The sequence below is a fragment of the Schistocerca serialis genome, chromosome 2, assembly GCF_023864345.2.
Source record: "Schistocerca serialis cubense isolate TAMUIC-IGC-003099 chromosome 2, iqSchSeri2.2, whole genome shotgun sequence".
NCBI classification, from domain to species: Eukaryota; Metazoa; Arthropoda; class Insecta; order Orthoptera; family Acrididae; genus Schistocerca; species Schistocerca serialis.
This window is the reverse complement of record NC_064639.1, coordinates 726374569-726392933: the sequence shown is the minus strand read 5'-3', so window position 1 is coordinate 726392933 and position 18365 is coordinate 726374569. Positions and strand designations below refer to the sequence as shown.

Genomic DNA, 18365 nt, shown 5'->3' with positions numbered 1-18365 from the left:
GTGGGATCCATATCAGATAGGATTGACGGAGGAGATCGAAAAAGTTCAAAGAAGGGCAGTTCGTATTGTCCATGCTGACTATGTAGATAATTAAACGCAAATTAAAATTTTCTCGCTCTACTGCAATGGTCCCGCATTAATGAAGTTCTATTCCGATATTTTACGGGTTGTACGTGGAAAATTATGGTAGTATAAAGTCACTCACCTATGGACTGATTGTTTTAGACAATTTTTATATCTTGTGTAGCCTATTGTAGTTGAAATGCTGTCCTACAGTCGTGTGTAGAGACAATCTTAGACATGTAAGAAAGTTTAACATTTATCGTCTCGTCGACAGCGTGGACATAGAAAATGAAGCACAAGTTCAAAATGGTTCAAATGGCTCTAAGCACTATGGGACTTAACATCTTAGGTCATCAGTCTCCTAGTCTTAGAACTACTTAAACCTAACTAACCTAAGGACATCACACATATCCATGCCCGAGGCAAGATTCGAACCTGCAACCGTAGCAGCAGCGCGGTTCCAGACTGAAGCGCCTAGAACCGCTCTGCCGCAGCGGCCGGCAAGCACAAGTTCGGACTGCAGGAAACAAGATTAATACGGACGTATGGCCAGACATGAGTTCTGAAGGAGAAACACCTACTCGAGCGTGGACATAACATTCCATTGCCATTGATACTAATCCCGGTGTCAGGAACAGGAAGGCGACATTACCTACGGGCTTGCCTACGCTGATACCTTTTTTTTTTTTTTTTTTTTAGTTGACTTAGTAGGTTGGTAGGAGCGTTTATCTATATGCGAAATCAAAAAAACCGATTGTTCAAACAACAGAAGACAGATTGAGCTCGGCGCTATTACATGTATTGATTGGCAAGGTAAACATAGGTTTTAGCCGTAAACAGCAATTCTTGGCTATTTTGTAGAATGGGAAGACTGCGAAAAACCTAACTACATGAAGCAAATCTGATTCCAATATTTTTATTTACTTACAGCAATGCCTAAAACTAAAGAACATTCAGTTGACTTCAAACAAGTTATCTTAACAGCACTGAGTCAAAGCCCTATTCAGTCCTTCGTTGCGAAGAAGTTTGTCATCTGACAACAGCTTGTGAGTGTGTCTGGGTCCAACTTCATAAAATAAGGGGAGAATAACGATGCACGAAGTGGTCTGCCCCGAAGAACCATCCAGAAAGAAGACATAATCAGGCGAAGACGATCGATGGCCAGGGCTGTACGTGATGATCTATAGGTAAAACACGGGATGAAGGTCCATGTTTCGGCATTTAAACGTCGTTTAGCATCTATAGGTCTGTATGTGCAGGCGACCTTTTCGAAAATCTGTGACAAGTGCGAAAAATAGGAAGGCAGACTACAATTTGCCGAAAATATGCATCTTGGACCACTGAAGGGGGGTCAAACATTCTATGGAATGATAAAAGCAAGTTTAGTCTCTTCTTTGCAGACGGGATACAGTACGTCCGACGGCCGCAAAACAAGTGAAATGACAGAAAGTGCCAGGTACCCACCATGAACCACGAATGACGAAGTACCATGGTGTGGGGTTGTGTCTCAACATGTGGTGTAGTTCCTCTCGACGAAAATTCATGCTGTAATGGATGGTCTGAAGTATGGTGAAGTATTAACACACCATATGATACCTCACAGAAGACGGAATACGACTCTTCATTGATAATTCCAACACGACGACCCTCCGAAGCACACTTCAAGCTGTGTGAGGAAATGCAATCCGAAAACAACGGAAGTAGGTTACAGTACACTTCTTCGCCCACTGCTTGAATATTGCTGACCAGTGTGGGATCCGTACTAGATAGGTTTGATAGAAGAGATAGAGAAGATCCAACGGAGAGCAGCGCGCTTCGTTACAGGATCATTTAGTAATCGCGAAACCTTTACGGAGATGATAGATAAACTCCAGTGGAAGACTTTGCAGGAGAGACGCTCAGTAGTTCGGTACGGGCTTCTGTTGAAGATTCGAGAACATACCATCACCGAGGAATCAAGCAGTATATTGCTCCCTCCTATGTATATCTCGCGAAGAGACCATGAGGATAAAATCAGAGAGATTAGAGCCCACACAGAGGCATACCGACAATCTATCTTTCCACGAACAATACGAGAGTGGAATAGTAGGGAGAACCGATAGAGGTACTCAAAGTACCCTCCGCCACACACCGTCAGGTGGCTTGTGGAGTATGGTTTTAGACGTAGAAGTTCTGAAGCAGCACAAAGTAAAGGTATTTGAATGACGAAGCCAAAGTCCAGACTTAAACATCGTAGAACATCTTTGGGGCGAGCTGGATAGACGTGTTCGCCATAAAACAGCACCAACAAGGAGGAATTCTGTAAATAATTGTGAGAGCAATGGAAGACGATGCCTCAGGCGCGACTGGCCAAACTCGTGGGGTCTAAGCCATCGAGGCGTGCTGCAATAATGCACGCAAGCGGCTATGCAACCATGTAGTAATCGAAGAACATCAAGGGCCAAGACTTATTATTGTTTTCCTTGAGTTTAGTTATAACAAAGTACTTTTCAAATTATGAGATTTCTTCATTTGTGTTTTATTATTGATGCTAAGATTATAATTAAATAATACTTGTAAGAAAATAAATTACACATTATAAATATTTGATAGTTAATTTCTTGCATTTTTCTCCTAAGGAATTTGTTTTCCGATTTTATTATCTCTACAAAATACTTTTGAGCGGTACTGTAAGAGGCTACCTTTGCGAAAGGCGGTATTATCAACCCTCACAGCACCGATAACTGGGCTACAGAGAATCCGCATGGTATGCTGGCAGCGAACCACGAGCATCACTACAGCCTCAGTGTGCGGATAGCGATTACTGGCGACCGTCTCGTGCGATCAGTCGTCCTTCCTCAACGCCTCACAGTGAAGGTACACACTATCTGTCAAAAGTATCGGGATATTAACAAGGTGTGTGTCGACCCTTCACCTTTATGATGGTTTGAATCTGCTGGGGGCTCTTTCAGTGAGGTTTCTGAATGTCTGTGCAGGCATGGCAGTGCGTTTTTCATCAAGAGCCGGAACCAAAGAAGGTAGTGTCGGATTCTGGGGTCTGGAGCGAAGTCGACGTTCTGAAACATCCCTTATCATTGGGTTCAGCTCGGAAACGTGGGCAGGCCAGTCCATTTAAGGAATGTTAGAGTCCTCAAACAACTGCCTCACAGATGCTGCTTTATGACATGGTACACCGTCGTGCTCATGTAAACAGTCATCATCTCCGAGTTATTCCTCAACTGCTCACAGCACACAATGTTGTAAAATGAGTTCATATCCTTCTGCACTCAGCGTTTTTTTAAGTGCAGTAAGGGAACCACATCCCAACCAATCCGAACACTCCCACAACTATAAGACCACCTCCAAAGTACTTCACCATTGGCACTATGCGTGACGGCAGGTAACGTTCTCCAGGCATTCGCCGAACGCAAGCCGTCCAACCGACTGCCACAGTATTCAGCATGATTTATCACTCCAAATTACTCGTTTTCAGTCATTCACTGTCCAGTCGCTTAGCACTGATTACGGAAATGTATGGCTTATCAGTAACTCCCCGATCATTATACCTCATTCTTTTCCACACTCTACGTACGTTCATTGTGCTGCTTGGAGCGCTGATACCACTTTGAATTCACCTGGGATTCCTTCCTCTGATTTAACGCAATTTTTATAACCACCCTCCGTAATGCTCGACAGTTATTGCATGAGGTCTGCTGGGTCTTGGTTTAGCTATGGTTGTTTCTTCCACTTCACAACCACATTACCTGTTGAGCTTGGAAGGATGGATCTGTTACTCAGATGACGGCCAGTGACTTGTCCACGTTCGATGTCACTGAGCATTGCGGACGGAGCCATTCTGCTGTCACAGCTTCTCTACTGACAACACAATACTGCCCATCTCTCCCCAGGTCCAACTCTCATGGCATCTAGTGGTCAGTTCCGCATTGCATAGGTATGTCTGAATAGTTTCGATCAGGTAGCATATCTGCACTCCGTACAGTTGACCCTATCTCTCCTGCTGGAAGACATGTCTTTGGAGAGATGAAGGGCAATGGGGCTACCCCATAAACGTGCTCCATCGCACTACCCTTTTTAATGTGGAGCTGAAACATTAGTACTGTTTGCTTAATGTATTCTCATGTGAGCTTTCACACTACAACCTGCACTGTGAAATATTTTTTACCTCCAGCTCCAAATGGGTTTACTTGCTTTCCAATGCATTGCGATGATATGTCCATGTGACCTTTTTTGTTCCTTATTCTCTCAGGAATCGTTTCCTGCAGTTTGTTCCAATTCACCTGAACTTTATCGTGGCACGGAATGTTCACTTTACTTCCTTCTGTAATTTTCACTGTAGGACGTTACCGATTATGAAAATCCACTAAACGAACTCAGTCACGGCTCGCACGTTGCTGGAAGAGCACGCCTACCTCGCCTTCTAAGAACGGCGAAAGGATGAATTACGATAGGTGTGCTCCCCAGATAAACTCTAGAGTTGTTCGCCCATTGTATGCTACGGCTCCTCACACCATGACGCCAGGATTGGTGCAATATACACTCTAAGACAAAAGTAAAACGACGCACCACGAAGGAATTATCCTAAAAGAACGGAAATCGGTAGATGTGATGTACATTTACAAACAAACAAATAATTACAGTTTCAGAAAAGCTGGATAATTCATTCAAGAGAAAGAGCTTCATAAATTTACCGATTCAACAACGCGTTGGTCCACCTCTGGTCATAAGGCATGCAGTTATTCGGCTTGTCGTTGACGGTTAGTGCTTTTGAACGTCTTCCTGGGGGACACCGCCAGAAATTCTGTGAAATCAGCGCATTAGATCGTCAAAATCCCACGCTGGTTGGAGGGCCCCGCCCATAATGCTCCAAATGTTCTCAATTTGCGAGAGATTCGGCGACCTTGCTGTCAAAGGTAGGGTTTTGTAAGCAGGAAGACAAGCAGTAGAAATAGTTGTGTGCTGGGGGCCATTATCTTGCTGAGTGTAAGCTCAGGTTGGCTTGCCATGAAGGGAAACAAAATGGCGCGTAGAATATCATTGGCATACCGCTACGTTGCAGGGGTGCCGCGGATGACAGCCAGTAGGGTCCTGCTATGAAATGGTTGTCGGACCGTATGGCGGCGACAGAAAGTTTGGTATCCCGATATCTGGGGCGTCTCCAGACACGTTTTCGGCTTGGAATCCCATTCACTGGAGCTCCAAACTGAGCCCTGATGACCAGCTAAGACGTGTCTGGAACCACCACGGACAGCCGTGGGATAACAAACTGTCACCCGCCATACGACCCGACAACCACGTGTAATGGTCTGTGGTGCCATTTCTTTTCATAGCACATCCCTTTTGGTTGTCACCAGTGGCACTCTTACGTCACAGCGGTATGTCGACGATATTCTGTGCCCAGTTTTGTTACCCTTCATGACACATCCTAGTCTTACATTTCAGTAACATAAAGCCCACCCACTCACGGCGAGACATTTTAGTCATTCTTTTTTCGTTTGCCAAACCCTCTCTTGGCCAGTTAGGTAGTCGGATCTGTCTCCAATTGAGAACGTTTGTAGCAGTATAGGCAGGGCCCTCCAACCAGCTCGGGATTTTGACGATGTAAAGCACCAATTGGACAGAATTTGGTAGGAGATACCTCAGGTAGACACCCAACAACTGTATCAAGCGATGCCAAGCCGAATAACTGCTGCATAGAGGACAGAGGTGGACTAACGCGTTATTGACTTCCTCAATTTATGAAGCTCTTTCTCATGAATAAATCGTGCAATATTTCTGAAACTGTAATAATTTGTTTTTCTGTTCATGTACATCACATCTATCGATTCGGAATACTTCCACTTCATTTGGATAATTCCCTCCTTCTGTAGTGTTCGGTTTGGAGGGCTGTACCCGTGATCGTAAATAAAGTGTTTAGTAATCACTACAAGAACTATATTCCTATACAGGAAAAAATTGACAACAGATTCATCCTCTTTTTTTTAAGTTTCTGTTCACTTCCTTTTCCGGGATCTCAAACGACTACCATCAATACAGTTTTATTCTTATGAAAACAAAAGTATGAACAGTAACCAGATACTGTTGATAACGTATTTTTAGAGGGCTGTTAACGGTTTCCAACCAACAGATTCATCGTCAGACAACTTTTCATGTTGAAAACCCTTCAAGGCCCTCTAAAAGTACGTTTTTAACAGTATCTGGCTACTGTTCATCCTTTTTGTAAGAATAAAACTATCTAGCTGGTAGTCGTTTGAGAGACCGGAAAAGGAAGCGAACAGAAAATACCCGATAATATCAGTCAGCGTGTGGTCGTTTTTGGTCGTGACGAATGTTCCTTGCGGTTGTGTTGGCCTACAACAAAAAGAATATAAGAAAAACGACTACTTTACCATAATTTGAACTCAAAAACGAAGCAAAATAATGGAAACAGTTTTCTAGCCCCTGATTTTCTTCTCCCTGCTGATCAACTGCGATTCACATTAATCAGATAATAGACCTGAAGCTGACCATGACAAAGGTCGGAACTGGTAATCTGAATAAACATACATAGTGACCAAGACAGCTTCCGTCTTCCTTCAGGTATACTCACACTATTTCTTTAGCGTTTGAGTGGGCGGGCTGAAGGCCTGAAGGAGGAGCAAAATGTGTAGTAATCACATCAAGAACCAGATTTGCATACAGGAACAAAACGGCAGGTGTTTCAACAAGGTTTTTTTTTCAGGTATAAGCTCAATGGCTTTCCTCTAGTTTTCAATAATACTATCTTCTTCAAAAAAAACTGAATACCTTTTCCGTCAAACATTCCGTATTTTAACGTAGCCAAAGTTCGAAGGTATCAGAGGAGAAGTTTTTGCAGTGGTAAAATTTTACCGTCTACACAAAGAAATGGTAAAATTTAATAAATTTTATTAACAGTTCAGTATGCAGTAACGAAGTTCAGCAACTGCGATAGTGCGGCTCCCTTTATATATCAGAATATTTGGCCTTATAAACCGTCCTGGCAGAGTTATTTAATTATTGTGTCAGTTACTGCACTGTGCGTTGAACAGTAAAAAATTATAAATGGTGACAGGTAATATTTGCAATCTGATACTGAGACAATTGGTTTCAGTTTTTCAAGTACACTACACTCCATGTCAGAGATTCGATGGTGTGCACATTGTGGAAGAATTTCCAATAATGCAACAACGCCACGCGGATTCCAATAAGGAAAAAGAAGCCGAAAAGCTATAAACATAAATGGAAGTATGGTCGGAAGGAAATCTCAAGTCCTAAACACGAGTCTAATGCCTAACAATGGTGCCGCGCCGCTCAATAGGTGCTGTGAGGGCCGACGGTCGTAAAAAAAGCAGCTAACGATCGTAAGTGCTAGACAGAATAGCCGCAGCACCAACCGACTGTGAGGAAACGCTGTGAACAGCACCACCTGACAACGGCAGTCGCTGAGCGTTATTCGCGTTACTCCCATGGGAAGCTCTGCTTTACAGCCAGATGGATTTCGCCGCGGGTGTATATTCATCCGCTACCCGTCAGTTTCCCAGAAATCTTACAGTAGTTGCAAGGTGCTCACCGAAGACCAAGGTCACAGATATTCGTTTAACAAAATAAGGCGTCATTGTAATACTTCTGTTGCTCTTCGTGGTGCCAGTCCTAAATGTATACTGAAAGCCACGTTTCTTTTCAAACTTTTGCATTGGTGTGTTTGACGATTAGCTTCGTAACACAGTATTTTTAGGCACTGGTGTTGAGATCACTGTAGTGACTACGTATTCGATACTGTCCTGTTTTCTACCAGTCACAAAGCACTCGTTACATTGATCATTGATCGTCATTAAATACAACTTATGTGACATTCCCTTGGTGTTACGAGCTCACAGTTCTTAGTTGACAAAGGAATCAAAATTGATTCTCCCATTCATAGTTGAACAAAATTCTGTCGCTCTGTTAACCTACAACATCAATTAGGCTGTAGAAGGTGACCTGTTTTTCCACTGCCGGGTGATATTCAATACGGTTGCACAGCGCAGCTTGTAAAGGAAAAATAAATAAAAACACGAGCTTCTGGAATATTGGGGCAGCTTTGTGGCTTTACTGTAGACTTACTGGCAGACAGAACTCAATCGTCGTTCTCAACGGAGAGAAAACTTCAAATGCGAAAGAAGCTTGAACTACATCCTGAAGAAGTTTTACAGGATCGTTACTGTTAATGATGCAAATAACTCGGTGAGTGGCATCCACAGCTCTATGGGACTCTTCACAGATGACGGTGTTGTATACAGGGAGCATTATAATTAATAGCCAAAACTGGCACAGGTGAAAGTATCCGATAACAAAAACCAAAACGTAACACTAAACTTGGGTCGGAAAATGAGCAGTTTGCGTGATAATTGCGAGTGTGGGGTTACTGATTTCAGTATGAGATTTGTCCAGCTTAGAACAAGAGTATTTGTATTGTATGTAATTTTGATTAAATCTTCATTTAATTGGGCACAACGGTCTACCTTAACAATAGATAAAATACTAATACGGCACAAGTTACAGTCTACTGTATTTTCGTACCTGTTAACGGAGGTATACACAAATCGTACCCTCACCTGGATCCAATACTCCATTCGTCTCTTCAGTGGCTTACGCATTCTATCAAACATCCACGATCATATCACGAATCTAGGCAAGAGTGTACAGTTCGGTGCTCCAATTCTTCAACAGTATCGTCGCGACTGCCGTACGCTTTTGAGATAGGAAAAAAAGCAGATGAATGAGGTTAGGTGATTTTGTGGACTAACTTACACGCCTTGTCCGACCCATCCATCTTAGACCACGTTGATACATTAGATGTCTGAGATCAGCAGTAATGTCTGCCGGTGCTCCATCATGCATCTTCCACATTCCCCGACCATGAATTATGCATGGAAATCGAGCACAGTTATATGCGGAAATAATTGAAGTGTTTGTTTCAAATGCAGTTGTTCTAACTAGAACAGTATTTCATACTGAAGTCTGAAGTTGCTCATAATCACATGGCCACAGTTTTTTTGCAAACGACTCGATTGTGGTCTCATGTTTAGTGATAATCTTTTGCATCCATTATCTCACACTTTCACGCATGTCAGTTTTCGTTATTAATTGTGATACATCTCTTACAGGGGATTCGCAACATTGGAAATTTGTTGTGAAATGAAGGAAGATTCGCAGATGATGAACGTTTGGTGCAAGAATGGCGAACCGACCCACAATACATACAAATGTTGCGTATTGCACATTAAGGCTTGAAAAATCAGCTATTGCTAGTCTCTACCACTGGCGATTAATCACTGAAATGAGTAGAAGTCATACAGCATTTAGGAGTAAGCGTCCAGGACGATTTAAGATGGAACGAGCACTTAAAACTATTTACAGAAAAGCCAAATGCTCTACAGACTCATTGGAAGAATCAAATATAAATGAAGAAGATAGCTTACAAAGTGCACGCTACGAACTCCTCCCCTGCGCTAACCTCTTCATCTCAGAGTAGTATCTCAAGGTAGTACTTGCACCCTACATCCTCAATTATATGCTGGATGTTTTCCAGTCTCCATTTTCCTCACCAGTTTTTACCCTCTTCAGTTGCCTCTAGTACCATTGAGGTTATTCCCTGATGTCTTAACACATGTCCTAACCATCATGTCCCTTCTTCTTGTCAGTGTTTTTCAAGTATGCCTTTCTTCCCGATTGTACGAAGAACTTCATCAATCCTTATCCTATCAGCATACCTCATTTTAACATTCTTCTGTAGCATCACATCTCAAACGCTTTGATTCTCTTCTGTTTCTGCTTTCCCACTGTCCATGTTTCACTGCCATACAATGCTATGCTCCAAACGTATATTCTGGGAAACTCCTTCCTCAAATTGAGGCCTATGTTTGATATCGGTAGATTTCTCTTGGCCAGAAATGCTGCCTGTTTCTGTGCAAATCTGCTTTTTATGTCCTGCTTGCTCCGTCCGTCATAGGTTATTTCTTTCCAAGGTGGCTGAATTCCTTAATTTCGTGACAACTAATTTTGGTGTAAAGTTTTTCACTATTCTCATCTCTACTACTTCTCATTACTTTCGTCTTTTTTCGGTTTACTCTCAGTCCATATTCTGTAATTATTAGATTTTTCATTCCATTCAAAAGGTCATGTAACACTTCTTCATTCACTGAGAATAACAGTGTCATCAACGAATCTTATCATTGACATCCTTTCACCTTGAATTTTAATCCCACTTTTGTACCTTTCTTTAATTTCCATCATTGCTTCTTCCATGTATAGATTAAGATTGCATTCCCATCTCACACATTCTTTAATCCAGACACTTCGTTCTCGGTCTACCAGTCTTATTGTTCCCACTTGGTTCTTGTGCACGTAGTATATTACCCGTCTTTCCCTATAGCCTACTTCCATATTTCTCAAAATTCCGAACATCTTTGTCCATTTTACATTGTCGAACTCTTTTCCTAAATCGACATATCCCATGAGCATGTCCTGATTTTTCTTCAGTCTTGCTTTCATTATCAAGAGAACATCTCACAACAGTGCATAAAAACTGTCTGCAACCCTATTCCAAATACACAGCACAGACCGATCATGTGCGAAATTTACGCAGCAGTTAGACCACAGACAGTTCCGTTCAGAAGGAGATTTAACTTCAGGAAAGCCAACTGGCCGAAGTTTACAGAAACGCTGGACGTTGCAGTTCTCAATATTGAACCTTCAACTGAGACGTATGACACTTTTGTGAGGGTTGTAAAGAGGTGCTCCAGAATTGCAGTTCCTCGGGGTTGTCGAACATCATACATTCCTGGTCTAACTTCAGAACTCAGTGCTCAATTTACAGAGTATAAGGTACTATTCGGCGAGACAACGCTATCGGCTGGGAATAAACTTATTGCATCTCTGAAAGAATCTAAAAGGAATTCTTGGGTTAAAACTATGGAAGAACTTGATCTCATCAGAAACAGTCATAAAGCGTGGAGATTACTGAGATGCCTCAATAATGACCCAACCAAATCCACAGCACACTGCAACATTACTGCAGATCAGATAGCACACCAACTGCTCATGAATGGGAAAGGAAGCCATAGAATCAAAGTTCCAAAAGCACAGCAAGAGGTCCAAGAACAAACGAGTGATCTGACTCTCCCATTCGAGATATCTGAATTAAACAAGGCTATTAAGGAGAGTAAAACTGGTAAAGCATCCAGTCTAGATGACATCCGTATGGAGCAAATCAAGAATTTCGGTCCAGAAACAAGAAAGTGGATCCTGCAGCTTTTCAACAAGTGCATGAACTAGTGCCAAATACCAAAGGTCTGACGAAAGAGCAGGGTGATAGCTCTCCTGAAACCTGGAGGGGAAGCAAATCATTCAAAGAATTTCAGACCAGTTAGCCATTTGAGTCACCTTTATAAACTGTTCGAACGTATGATTCTGAATAGAATCCTACCAGTAATAGACCCTCTCCTCATACCCGAACAAGCAGGATTTCGACCAAATAGAAGCTGCACAGGGCAACTTCTGAATTTCACTCAGTTTATAAAGGATGGTTTTGAAACCCGTCAAGTAACGGGTGTGGTCTTCGTGGATCTCACAGCAGCGTACGATACTGTCCATCATCGGTTACTCCATGTAAAACTATACAATATGATCAACAACGCCCACCTCGTTAGACTACTCAGCACCCTCCTCCAAAACCGCAGGTTTTTTGTTAAATTTCAAGGACAACGCAGTCGCTGGAGAGCGCAGAAAAATGGTCTACTTCAGGGAAGCGTCTTGGCTCCATTTCTTTTCAACATCTGTACCAACGACCAGCCATTGACCCCAGGCACAAGGAGATTCTTATATGCAGATGACCTAGCCCTTGCTGCACAGAGCTCATGCTGTGAAAGAGTGGAAAGAAACCTGACAACAGCACTTAGAACACTGTGAAGCTACTACAATCGGAACCAACTCAGACCAAACCCTTCGAAGACACAAGTGTGTGCCTTCCATTTAAGGAACAGGGAAGCTAATCGTGAGCTACATATTGCATGGTCAGGCATCCAACTCCAGCATCATCACGCACCTAAATACTTGGGAGTCACTCTCGACAGAACTCTGACATTCAAAACTCACTGTAAGAACACCAAAATGAAAATCTCCACTCGAAACAACCTAATTCGCAAACTAGCGGGGACACAGTGGGGATCACATCCACAAACTATTCGCAGTTCTGCAATGGCACTGTGCTTTTCTACTGCTGAATATGCTTCTCCAGTCTGGTACAGGTCATCTCATACCAGACAAGTAGACATTGCTCTCAACGAAACCTGCAGGTTGATCACAGGTTGCTTAAGACCTACCCCAACTGATAAGCTCTACTGCCTGGCTGGAATAGCGCCACCATGGATACGCAGAACAGTGGCTACCAACAAGGAGAGACTGAAAGTGGAACAGGACAGTGCCCATCCACTACGTGGACATAATCCACCACAGCAACGGCTGAGATCGCGAAAGAGCTTCCTGAGAACATCCGAGAAGCTCACAATTTCACCAGAGAAGGCAAGGCTGGAGTTATGGAAGAAGTCGACGCCTCACTTGCAGACGCCAGAAGCTGAAGAACTACCACCTGGACGCAACGAGAGCTGGCTGGTGTGCAAATCTTTAAACAGATTACGATCAGGAGTTGGACGATCCAGAGACAACCTGAAGAGATGGGGCTTCATAACAGAAGATACGTCCTGTGATTGTGGACAAGAACAAACCACAAGCCACATGCTCCAGTGCCTTTTGTGCCCTACAACCTGCACGAAGATTGATCTCCTGTAAGCCACTCCAAGCGCCTTGGAGGTTGCAAAGTACTGGACACATGTAATATAAATACAATTTGTGTGTATATATTTATTGATGTGTATAACAACTGTAAATTTGTATGTTTCTGATTCGAGAATTCGAGAATAAATTATCAAGAGCAATGTCAGAACTGCCTCTCTGGTGCCCTTACCTTTCCGAAAGCCAAACTGATTGTTAACTAACAGCTTCTCAATTTTCTTTTCCATTGTTCTGTGTATCATTCTTGTCAGCAGCTTGGATGCAAGAGCCGTTAAGCTGAATGTGCGATAGTTCTCGCACTTACCTGCTCTTCCTATCTTCGTATTTGTGTGGATGATATTTTTCCGAAAGTCTGATGATACGTCGCCAATTTCATTGATTCTACGTAGCAAACTGAATAGTCGTTTGGTTTCCGCTTCCCCCAATGATTTTAAAAATTCCAATGGAATATTATCTATGCTTATCGCTTGTTTGACTCAAGTCTTCCAGAGCTCTTTCATATTTTGGCTAATACTATATGCCTCTCAACATTCCTCAGTACTTCAGTATCCCACTTCGTTCCATACTGATTCTTCCATTCGATTCTCTTTAAACTTCGATCTATTTTTCATCATTACTGAATTGTGGTCTAAGTCTATATCTGCTCACAAGGATGCCTTCAAATCGAATACCTGATTTCGGAATCTCTGCCTGACCATGACGTAATTCAGGTCGAATCTTCACATCTGTCCTGGTCTTTTCCAAGTGTATCTCCACCTTCTGTGATTCTTGAACAGAGTATTCGCTATTACCTCCTGAAATGTAATACAGAACTCAAATACTCTTTATTCTCTATCATTCCTACTACAAACCCCCATATTCTCCCTAACGCTTTCTTCTATTTCTTTCCCTGCAACTGCATTACAATCCCCCACAAATATTAGATTTTTGTTTCCATTTACATACTGAATTACCCGTTGAGTATCCTCAGTTATTTTCTCTCTATCTTCATCTTCTGCTTGCGACTTGGCGTGTATATCTGAAATATCGTAGTCGGCGTTGATTTGCTGTCGAATCTGATGAGAACAGCACTATCACTGAATTGTTCACAGTAGCTCACCCTCTGGCCTAGCTCCCTATTCATAACAATTCCTATTCCTGTTATGCTATTTTCTGCTGCTGTTGATATTAGCCTATATTCGGCTGACACGAAATCCTTATCTTGTTTGCATTTCATTTCACTGATCAGAGTATATCTAGATTGAGGCCTTACGTTTCTAATTTCAGGTTTTCAAGATTTCCTGCTACGTTCAAACTTCTGACATTCCATGCTCTGATTCGTAGAATATCGATCTGGTGTTGATTATTCCATCTTTTCCGCATGGTCACCTCCCCATGGCAGTCCCGTCCCGGACATTCGGATTGGCGACTAATCCAGAATTTTTTGCCAATGGAAACATCATCATGACAGTTTTTGCTGTTACAGGCCGCATTTTCTGTCGATAAAAATCATGTATCTTTGATGTAGTGGTTTCCATTGCTTTCTGCACCCTCGCGCCGTTCATTATTGCGGATTCTTTCGCCTTTTAGGGACAATTTCCCACCCAAGGGGACGGGAACCTGCCCGCTTCCCCACCCTCTGAGAATGCTGTTGGCAGAACAACCGGGACTTTTTATAGTCGCTATTAGACATAATTAGTAGAGCAGCTACATAAGAGCCGCACATTTCGTCACGGTTCCCGTTAGCCAATTCGAGAGCGTCACACATACGATCATCTGACTCAAGCGGCCGACGTTGGGAGAGAAGTGTTATTCATTAGGGCTAAACTTACTGCTAAAGCTGCGAGGAGCAAACGTTACGAGTAGAGCAAAGCAAACACATTACTGTGCGCCACATGTATCACATGTAGTGGCCATCATGGTCAGACGCACTATAAGACAGTTGTTTAACTCGCGTGCCATTTGTTATTAGAACATTGAGAGGGTAGTGGTAATAACGGTACACCCACCAGCCAACAGACACAGCCATGTAGCGTGTGGAGTACGAGGGTAGACAGAATAACGCAAACAGGGGGACTGCAGGTACACTCTATGCAAAACATTGTTGACAGTGCGTGAATTAGAGAGCGTATGCTTGCAGGTCGCTAAGCCTAATGTCCTCTTTACTGACACATAAGTCGTGCAGTAAATATGATCCTGTATTGAAATTGCATACCAGGTCCTGCAGTACACACAGACCGCTAGCGCCGCCCACGTACAAAGAACTCTATATGTACCAGTCAAGACGTTTATCATTTTTAAAATAATTATGCCGCATCAATTTCTTGACGGAAACAAATTATATTACAACTACTAAGTCAGCAGTGTTCTTATTTGCAGTATTTAGAGAGAGATACATTACCTTCGAACAATATTCTTTGTCATACGAAATGTACAACGTAATCTAAATTGCACTCTCTGTGTTCTGTAATAGGGCATACAAGCGACCAGAATAATTACAAAGAGTAACGGAAGGCGTTCGGGAGCATTGAACAGGTACTGCGAGTTTCGTGGAATTGCTGTCACGCGGTAGCAAATACATTCAATCTATTTTCAACAGCCTTCTTTGCGGAAGACACTTATGACTGCAGGAAACAAGGGACATATTAAGAAGTCTATGGAACAAAATAATAAATATCAAACAACACAGAAATAGAAACCATTCAAATAAAAGCACATAGTTTTATTACGTTATTCTCAGATTACTGATCATAGGGTGCACTGAGGCATATTAGCTCCGTGTTCCGGCCCTGACGGAACATTCAGTAAGGACTGGGTGCCGCATCATTTTCTGCAATTGGCATCTGTCAGATGCGATATGGAATGCTATGCTGCTGATCGTTGTCAACTTCCTGGACTTTAGATCCGCTACTTATCAGTTATGTAGCTCCTCAATGGCACTACGAAACAGAGTGCACACCATTCCACTCCTCCCACCAAAGACAAACCCTTGACTGTACTGGGAACTGAAGCCAGGTCCTCCGGAAAGACATGCTGACCATTCAGTTCTTGTGAAACACTGCTAGTAAAAACTGCTATTGTCAGGGGGAAAACAAAGATCACAAAAACACTGTTTGATGATGCTGTGTAGCAAGTTAAGTGCAACCACTCGATACGTCAGATAGTGAGTTTCTTTCCTAGCTACAGTAGTGAGAAAATAAACATTTGCGCTCGGTAACTAAGCAAAACGTGCCTTTATTTCCGGTGACAGTTGACATTTCCATCGATGAAGAGTAAACCTGAGGGGTAAAACTGCAAAAACTCACATTCTTTCTTTTCCACCTAGATCGAGATAAGTGCTACACATTGTTAAGCCAGTCCAACTGCATAACGTGTTACAAAGATGTAATTATTCTGCGTTTTAGAAAGTATAAAGTTCCAAAATTGTTTCGCATTTGGCATTCTCCTGTCTATTATTTGTAACAATATCTACAGTATCCATTTTCATCATTCAAGGTTCCACTAAAGCTTTTAATCCAATTTTCTTGATATGTGCTGTATTTTATCTAAATAATATTTCCAAAGTAAAACTTGCAAGTGTATGTCACTACAATTAAACACCACAAGCTAATAAATAAAAGTCTTTGAGTTTAGAACTGTTACCTGTTTATGTTCCGTGCTAGGCCACGCCAAATTTTCATTGTCAACACAATTACGTAATTTGTTAATCATTTTTACACTTATTATAATTGTAATTAAATGACGTCATTAGTATTTTCCCCATCTTCAGCAACTGTAGTTGTATACATCGAAATAATCAGAAACCGCATAAAAGAAATTTTATTTCCTTAACCGGTTTCAGACACTAGTGTCCTTCAAAAGTCTATAATTACGAATTATTTGCAAGTGTCTGCAATGAGGTACATATTTCTCTGGTGTGTCGTTCACAGTGTCTGTGCAAAAGTGGTAAAAAGAAGCTAAACAACAAGTGCGGATATCATGCCAGAACTGGAGCTAATTATTAGTTGTTTATTAGCTGATTAGCTCCAGTTCTGGCACTACACCTGCACTTGTTGTTTGGCTTCGTTATATCATTTTTGCACAGTAACTATGAACCGCATGACCACAGCAATATTCTGCATGCATCTTACTGTTGACAGTCGCAGATAATGTGATAGTTATAGCCTTCTGAAGGAGGGCATGAACTGCCTGAAAACGGCAAGGATATAAAATTTCTTTCAGACAACTGCTCGCTGATTATTTCGATATAAATGACGGCGTTGTTCAGCATTCATACCAGCACATTAATTCCTGTTCTCTTCTTTCTATCTGTTTAGCTATTCGCTAAACGAGCACCCTTCGTTTGCACTTAAACCACAGCAAATTTAGTGAGAGTGGGTAAATTTCAAATAAAACCCGTGGTGTTGACGAAAGGAGAGAAGACTATAAACTGATGTAATCTTTAATTTCATTCCCTTGTAGTGAGCCACGTCAACGTGCGGTAGCTTCCTGAAGGCATTGCATTCTTGCTGTTATTACTAAAAGGAAGAAAGGAGCGTTAGGGTTTAGTGTCTAGTTGGCGACGAATTAATCGGAGCACAATTTTCTTACAAAAAGAATCACCGCCAAGATTGTTTTTGGAAATTAGGGGAACCCATGAAAAAGACAAATCTGAATAACTGAAAGGGAAATTGAAACGTCTTGCTTTGGAATATGAGTCCAGTGTCCAACCAATGCGTCACTTGCTTGGTCTGCATTTACTAAACGCAAGTTGTGAATAATGTATTGTTCTGTAGCTCCAGGAAATCTTAAAGTCAAACAGAGGCATTTCAGGGACATTATAAATAAAAAATATAACCCCGACGTCGTATCGGAACCTTCTATACGTCTTCGGTTGAAAGAGCAAATAAAGAAATGTTCCAAGGTTAAAGAACAGTAAATCTTGTCCACTTAGAAAAGAGCTTGTAGCTATGCTTGAAAAGAGTTTATCGACCTATTTCAAGAGGAGCTATGGTGGAACTATAATTTTCATCTATAGGTGCCAGAAAAAGCCTGCTAACCGACGAAATGCAGCTTACAAAATTTAAACTACTAAATATTAAGTGGGGAATCTAGCAACGCACTACAGCTCCCAACGTATCGCTCTCGTATCGACTTCGAGGACAAGTTTAGCCTAATGTTACACAGAGACATTTAATCAGTCATCTCACCTTGTTCCGTTCGCGGATGGAACGGGAAGAAACTCCAGTATGTGGCACAAAGAGTTGTAAGCCTACAATCTACCAGGAAATTCATATTGCATTGTAGAGTGTGAATGCAACGTGGATGTAGATAAATCAGCTTCTAACAAAGATTCCCTATAACGTAGTATATAGATATTGCGATAATATCACTTTAAGTAAGCAAACAACATGAAAGGTGAATTTCGTGTCCTAGAATGTATATGCGGTATAGTTGGTACAATACCTAAAAGTAAATCGCAAAAGATGCTATCCTTTAACTTCACTATTTAGTTT

The 18365-nt window shown here is 41.9% G+C and overlaps 1 protein-coding gene across 1 annotated transcript in view; it reads left to right on the top strand.

Moving 5' to 3' along the window:
• The window catches only part of LOC126456369 (esterase E4-like), a 210112-nt gene that overhangs the window by 111937 nt on the left and 79810 nt on the right, over positions 1-18365 (top strand). The window lies entirely within an intron of this gene.